This window comes from Dasypus novemcinctus, unplaced genomic scaffold, assembly GCF_030445035.2.
Source record: "Dasypus novemcinctus isolate mDasNov1 unplaced genomic scaffold, mDasNov1.1.hap2 scaffold_356, whole genome shotgun sequence".
NCBI classification, from domain to species: Eukaryota; Metazoa; Chordata; class Mammalia; order Cingulata; family Dasypodidae; genus Dasypus; species Dasypus novemcinctus.
Genome location: NW_026688320.1, coordinates 81,823 through 89,261, shown reverse-complemented (window position 1 = coordinate 89,261; position 7,439 = coordinate 81,823). Strand labels below are relative to the sequence as shown.

At 41.5% G+C, this 7,439-nt stretch overlaps 1 long non-coding RNA gene across 1 annotated transcript; it reads right to left on the bottom strand.

Annotated features, from left to right (window-relative positions):
• Positions 1-634: 634 nt before the first annotated feature.
• LOC131277735 (uncharacterized) lies at positions 635-1,333 on the bottom strand. The gene is made up of 3 exons (XR_009184850.2): positions 1,305-1,333; positions 805-914; positions 635-718 (listed from the first exon to the last, which is right to left on the bottom strand). It is a non-coding gene; the product is annotated as an uncharacterized lncRNA (long non-coding RNA).
• Positions 1,334-7,439: the final 6,106 nt, after the last annotated feature.

Sequence of the window (7,439 nt, the reverse complement as noted above, 5' to 3'; positions counted from 1 at the left end):
GCCATGATTTCACCCTCACCTTGACTCCTAGGGAAGTGAACTCGTTTGTGAATAGGGCTGTTAGATCTTATTGGTGTAAGTGATGTCAGTCTACTACAGGGCGGCTTTAGTCCTTTATGCATGGAGTCCTGAAGAGAGCAAGTCTAGAGAAATTCATGAGCAGGAGCAGAGGGGACAAATATAAAGAGATGATAGGTGATGGAGGGAGAAGTGGAGTTATGGATTGCTGGCAAACTGCCACCAGCTTGAGGGAAATCATGGCCATGCTCACACCTAGAGTTTACTTCTAACCTCTGAAACTTTTAGGCAGTCAATTCCTGCATATACACCAACTAGCCAGTGGTATTGGGTAAAGCAGCCCTGGCAAACTAACAATCTAACTCAACCTTTTCCCTTGAGACCTGACTAGGTGGCACTCAATGACACTCCACTTTATCCACCACACTCAATAATAGAGAGGGGAAGAGCTGGTGGACTTTAAGGGGATTGGGAGGGCAAACTCTGTTCTTAAACTGGGCTAGAGCTCTCTCCTCTTAACTAAGGAGCCATAGCTGAGCAAATTAGGACTTTTGTGGAATGGGTTTCTAGTCCCTGGGGTGAGGGTCTCAGGGCATCCTTCACCTGTCTGCACTTATTTTCACCATCCAATTCTCACCTCTATCTCCATGCTCCCACACTTGCAGTCTCTTCAGTAAGCTCCTCAAGAAGGCTGGATTTCCTGAAGTGTCAAGAGAAAGTAAAGAATCGGTGGAGTGTTAGTTGACCTGTTTCCCTTCTCCTCATTCTACCCACACCACACTCAACATTTCCTCTTCTTGTTCTTCTCTTTCTACATCTTGGATGCCATCTGTGCTTTCCAGGAACAGACAATTGACATAAAGAGACTCCTTCTCCTCCTCAAAGAGTGTAGACAGCTGCAGGGAGGAGAGCAGACTTGCATTTCCAGAGCTGCATGTGCAGCATCACTACCGTGAGGGGATAGCCCAGCCCAGAACCAACTTCACAGAGTCCCCTTCCCCATAATGGAGATCCAGGCTTCTGATCCCAGCACAGCTACTTGTCTGGCCCATATGGATTCCATGAGTTGATTCATGGTGCAGAGTAGGTTGAAAAATCAGTGTATTGTAGAAATATAGTAGGTAGGAAGTTGAAGACATGTTTTAAAAACATTGTCATTGGTATGAACTCATCTTCCTGGAAGAGACCTTCAAGATAATTATATAAAGAATGGATAAAAGAGCTACAAAGAAATGCTTACAGATAAGAAACAGATTTTAAAAATAGGGAGAAAGGAAATAAATTACATGCAAGTTGCCATTCTCTATGTCTGAATCTTCTTCATCTGTGAAAAATGCTTCTGAATGCACAATGCTGTAACAGTGATGGGGTGGCCTTGCAAAAGGAAAGGAGAAAGTTCAGGTTGAAAGGGGAGCTCAAGCCCCTATTTTTGATGTCATAACATGACATGCACCTAGGATACAATTCTGTCCTCATCTCATCCTGATTTTGAGCTTCAATTGCTTCTCTTCTGCCTTGTGGGGTTTGCCTAAGATATAGGGTCTGTGTTCTAGACCTCACATGCTCTAATTTTAGGGAGAAATGCTCATATCTTCCTTGAGCACTAAGAAAGCAGTCAGTGTCTCCTTGTCTTTCTAAGCATGCTATTGCTTTCCTTCCCATTTTCCTGGCTCAGAACCTCCCTGCCTCTCTTCTGTCTCCTAATTAGTGCTTATTTGCTTTAATTTCCATTCGTGTTGTTGTTCCATAGGAGAACATGGAGGAATGATCAAGTGTATATTGTTGTCCTCTCCAGTCAATAAATTGTTCACTTACCAGTTCATCCATCTCCAGGGCAACTCTGCAACCTGGAGTTGAATCAGATCCTGGGGAAGAGAGCTACCACCCACCTCACAAACCAAGTGGCTGTCAAGTGCCTGGGATGACCTTAGGAATTGGGCACACCTTTGTCCTCTCAATGCCCCCATAGGTTTCCTAACCCTTTTGGGTGGATGAACACAAGATTAGAGGTAACTTGCCCACATTTCCTTGTCCTGCAATTGACATAATAGGGTTTATGCAGGATGCATGGCCAATTAAAGAAGTGACTTCATCAAGCCTCTCTAGGACTGGGTACCTTGGGTGCTTTGACAAGCCTGGGGAAAGGTATAGGGAGGGATACACATGTTGTGTGAAGGACATAGCAGAGATGCCTGGCAGCAGCACTGGTTTAGGGAGGAGCAGGGAAGCTGTGGTCCTGCTGTCCAGAGATTTTCTCTTGGGCCTGCTCAATTCCAGGACTCCAGCTGAGTAGGATTTGGAGAGCCAGTGTGTGAAGCCATCCAGCAGCCCATTCACAGAAGTCCTACAAAAACCTGCTAGGGTTTTTTAGCACTGAAGGGGCAGCTGGAATCAAGCCTTTCTTAAATGTGATGAAATGTAGGTTTAATTCCTAATCCAGCATTTTGGATTTGGCACCAGGTATAACTACTGATCTGGAATCCTCTCCATTAGATCCTTTCTTGAGAATTGTTACCTACCTGGATTGTCATCATCTTTGCTTCTGGTGGAGATGTACCTCTGATCCACAAGTCAGTCTTTTAGGAACACAAGCATCCATAGGAACATTATTAAAATAAGGCCTCCACCCTCTCTTCTCTACCTGAGGCCGTGCTGGCTACCATAGGAATCCCAGCTCCCTAGCCTGGGTCCTGAGACATTCCCTGTGCTCTCTGGAGTCCCAGGCCTCCAATGAGATGTTGCAAGCAGTTTGCAAATGTGGAAGAAGAGGTGAAGGAATCAGCCCTCAACTTCTCACTGCCTCATTTAGCTCAAAAGTTACAGCATTCTTCTCAAATCTTATCACCCTGAAATGTTGACTGGACACACACACTAAGGTGAGTACAAAGAATGGACCTAGTGCTAGACTCTGGGTAGCTGTCCTGGAGATCATTTTACAAGGGTGAATATGTTCTCTCTATTGTCCATATCATAACTACTAGCACAAATGGATACTGGGCTTTTGAAAATCTGCAAAAATTGCAATCTGCTGTACATGCACTGACCTTGTGGGGCTCAGGACCAGGAATTAAAATAGGAAATGTTGACAAATTCATACTAGAACTTTAGAGACCCTGCCAGGCAGAAGAGGCATGAAGAAAGTGTGTGGTTTAGGAATCTAAGCCTCTAATATCTCCAGTGCCTGGGTCTGTTTTCACTAGATGTGCAGCTCTGAATACTTTGTACACCTTCTCAAGTCTTCCCTGTCTCATATGTTAATGAATGGCCACATATGTCTGTTTTCATTTCATCATGTGCCACTCTGGTGCACACAGACTAATGCCAAAGAAAGAGAACACAGCTTCTCAGGAAACATAATTGTTGTCTTACCTGGAATAGCCGCAGTTTTCACCACACCCCAATTCTCCTTCCTACCAGGAGGCTATAATCAGGGACTTCTTGAGACTAAACTAGCATGGAAGGACCCCCCCCTTTTTTTTTTTTCACTATGTGGATTTTTTTCCTCAGCTAGTGAGATTTCAGAATACTTACCATTGTTGCTTTCTCTATGGGCTGGCTGCAATTACAAAGAAAATATTGGAGGGACAGATGCTGGACATTATATATCCTGGCATAACCCACTGAATGTACTGGGGGAGAGTGTGAACTACAGTGTGAACTATAATCCATGTGGTGCAGCAGTGTTCCCAGATGTATTCACCAAATGCAATGGATGTGCTGCAGTGATGAAGGAAGTTGTTGACCTTGGAGGAGGGTGTGTGGGGGGGGTATGTGGGAACCTCTTATATTTTTTAATGTAACATTTTTTGTGGTCTGTGTCTACAAAAAATACAATAAAAATAAATGCTCATTAAAAAAAAGAAAGCACTGTAAGGATCAGAAATCACTGTATAGTGATATCAGAAGCTTATGTCCACTTGGTGACTTTAGAATACAGGATGGGAAAGAACTCAAGGAAAGGAGACACATCAGGAAAAGACAGAAGCTTGTCCTGGATGATGTATCTCTCAAGTCCATTTTGATTACTAAGTCCAAAATTTTTAACCCAAGTAGAATATATTTTTCTACCATATAGTTAATAACTTGATGCTGCCTTTTGTGATTTTACCCTTGACATAGTGATTAGCTAAGAGATGCCCACTAATCACTGACCCACCAGACATTTGTACTTCCCACCTCTAGTGCACAGGATCAAATTTTCATGTCTGAATTAGATGGGAAAAGGAAGAAATGAAGAATGGCTCAGTTCTAACTCAGATGAAGAAAGTTGACCTCACCTTGAAGTAAATGGTGCATGCTCTCTGCCCTGGCACTTAGAAACTATTCCAGCTGGCCTTCAGGAGGATCTTGGAGGACACGGAGTCACAGTCAGTACCTTGGGTGTGTTCCTCCTGGATTGGTCATGAGGCCTTATTTGGAGCAGGGATTAGGGTCTATGAGGCAGGTAATCAGCAAGCACAAGTGAGCTGCTGAGGAGAGGAAGAACCACACCATGGAGGGGCAGCAATAGCAAGGGAAGCTGTCACTGGTGTTTAGCAGGAACTAACCCTGCAAAGGGACTAAACTGCAGCAGTTTGTTCAATGAGAGATTCTTACCACTCCTCCTGCCCCTTTTGAAGCCCAGTGTTATAGTTTGACCATTGACTGTGCAAATATATGTAAAATGTGCAACTGTGGTGGAATATGAGCAAAATCCCAAACCACCTAATGGGAACACAGCTGCTTCCAAGTACTGTAGTACATGGCCATTTGTCTTCACCTTAAACAGAAGCACATTCCTATTTCTTATGTCCCCATGGAAGCTGAAAGCAGGCTTCTCTCCACAGTAAAGTAAGCATGAAAAACCTTGTGGTTAAATTATCTAGATTTTTTTTTCTTAACGTGTAACCAATATCACCATTTGCACTTACTCCTGAAGCCACTTACAATTAGAGAAATGAAAACACTGAGGATTGGACCATGCTGTTTATGTTTGCACAAATATTTTACTCTGTTGCTTCCTTTAGAAAAGCTGATGATAAAAAGTGGTCCAGTGAAATGCCCGTAAAGTAACTGTAACAGATGTGTGGAAATGCACAGGATTTTCCTGTTTGATCCATCTCTCCTATTTATTTAGGTTGGAAATAAAATCTTAATCCTACGAGGAAAAACTAGCCCTGTATCATACAGGTGATTCTTTGTGGTTCCTCTTGTGTCAGGGCTAAGTTAGTAACAGGCTCCAAATGAACACTCCCCCTGACCAAGGAAATTGTATACATCATGAATAATTACTTGGTCTGATTTTCATATCTTAATGAAAGCTAAAATTAGGAAGTTTATTTCAGTAAACGAAAGGGTGACCTTAACTTTGAGTTAGATGAAATGTCTTTGTCTGCCCTATCTCTAGGGGACTTCTCTAACAGACCCTTGGGGGTTGCTGGGAGGACACAGAGTAAGTATCTTTACAGGGGTGTTGTTCACAAATTATTCAGGCAGCTGCCATGCCTTTGCAATGGGCAAGAAAATATGGAGCTGAGGGCAATAAGCCTGGAATGATGTGTGGTAGCCCATGCTTTCTGGTGGAAGAAGGATTTTAAAGGAGGAGAGGAACAGGAAACAAATGAGAAACAAGAATGTTTGGCTATGTAGCTTAAGGCATCCAAGAACAACATGATATATCCAACCCACAAATAGTATGAAATAGATGCTATTCCCTCAGAGTCCTATCACTCTTCCTTCCTCTTTTGAATCAAAGCTAATTGTAGTGTCCTTTTGTACTTCACAAGATCATTTCAATCTCCACTACTACAAAATGCTGCTACTAAAATACTCATTTGTTGTGTAGTATTTTTCTTTGTGTGTATTGGTGGACTGGATATAATTCTAGGTAAATTATTCTTTGTATTGAGTCACTGAGATGTGTCATAAGGATAGTCTTTATAGAGCTTGTCATTATACTGAAGCATTACCATTTAAAAGTAACATGTTCAACTTATATTTTTCCTTCATTCTTTCTTTTCATTACTGTATTTTTGTATTCACTGAGTGATGTGACTCTCCATGCTTACATGAACCAGCCCACTGTGGGACAGTTAATTTGGATTAACTGTATTGAGAGGTTGAGCATTGATTCTTTATCCCACCTATGCAGGAATGTGGCAATGAGAGTGATGAACATGAAGCTTATGACTAAGATGGAGTTTGATTACTTCCTGGTTACTGTTCCTCCAAATGTGTACTCACAGAATGATCATTTTAATGGCTGTGGCAATAAAGTCATCAAGTAGATGAAAATATCTCCCCAATACCTGTCTACTTGGGCCATGCACTGAGCTGTGACCCAACATTGGCAGAGATTGGCAACTTGTTCTACTGATGCCTCACAAGTCTCAGAATTTACCAGAAACATTTTGGGCTTTCTCTTGCTTTTCAAACTAATAACTAAAAGATTTGGTAAAATGCAACTAATGCAACCCTGGGTTATATGACCCCTGAGTATATCAAATATATAAGTGCAGTGTTTAAGAACTGTCTAAGGCACATGCATATATACAGATGATGGAAACTCCTTCATTGTCACTAATAAATCATGCCTGTGATGTAAGTGATAGCTCACAATATTGGTATATTGTAATATACTATCACAATATTAGTATATATTGTGATAGGTAGCACTATCACAGATATTAGTGGTAGAATATTTGACTCTACCACTTAGGAATTTGAAGTCTTGGGTCATTAATCAATGCCCCTCAGAATCTTCATGTAAGGGATGGGGAGAGTGTACATCATTGCAAGAATGATTCTGGTGAGGATTTTACAGGTTAATATATGTGAAATATGCAGTGGTGTGGGTTGCTTATGAATTGCTAAAGAAATTTATGGCCTTGGACAAGATGCTAAATTTTGTAGAGATGGTAATTTAACAAGCATGATGTTTGCTGCTGTGGGGCCTTCCATCATGAAAGAAAGATGGCAGGGAGAGTAGGAGGAAAGAAACAAAACTCAGTGTCCCCAGCTTTGTAGCTAATGGAAGCCTAAAGCAATTGGCCATACCCAGTGTACAAATGGCACAAAAATACATGCTGTGGCCCAGTGGCTTAGTACTATCACATCTCCTCTCTATAGTGTATCTCACCTAAATTGCCAGTATCCTCTTGACAAATCCAACAAATTCAGCTCCTTGGATATACATGTACTGATGCTACATTTACCATTTGTTCCACAGGAATTTCCACTTGATTAAAAGCAACTTTTTTTTGGTGGTCTAGATTCCAGCCTACATTGTACATTCCATTGCATTTATTCAGTATCATATTGTAATAAACATAATCAATTGTAGAAGATTGATGATCTAAAATATTAACATTTAAATGTCACTGCTTATTAATCATATGGATTTTCTTCCAGTCTTTCTTTGCAACCCCCTTTGTTAATTCATT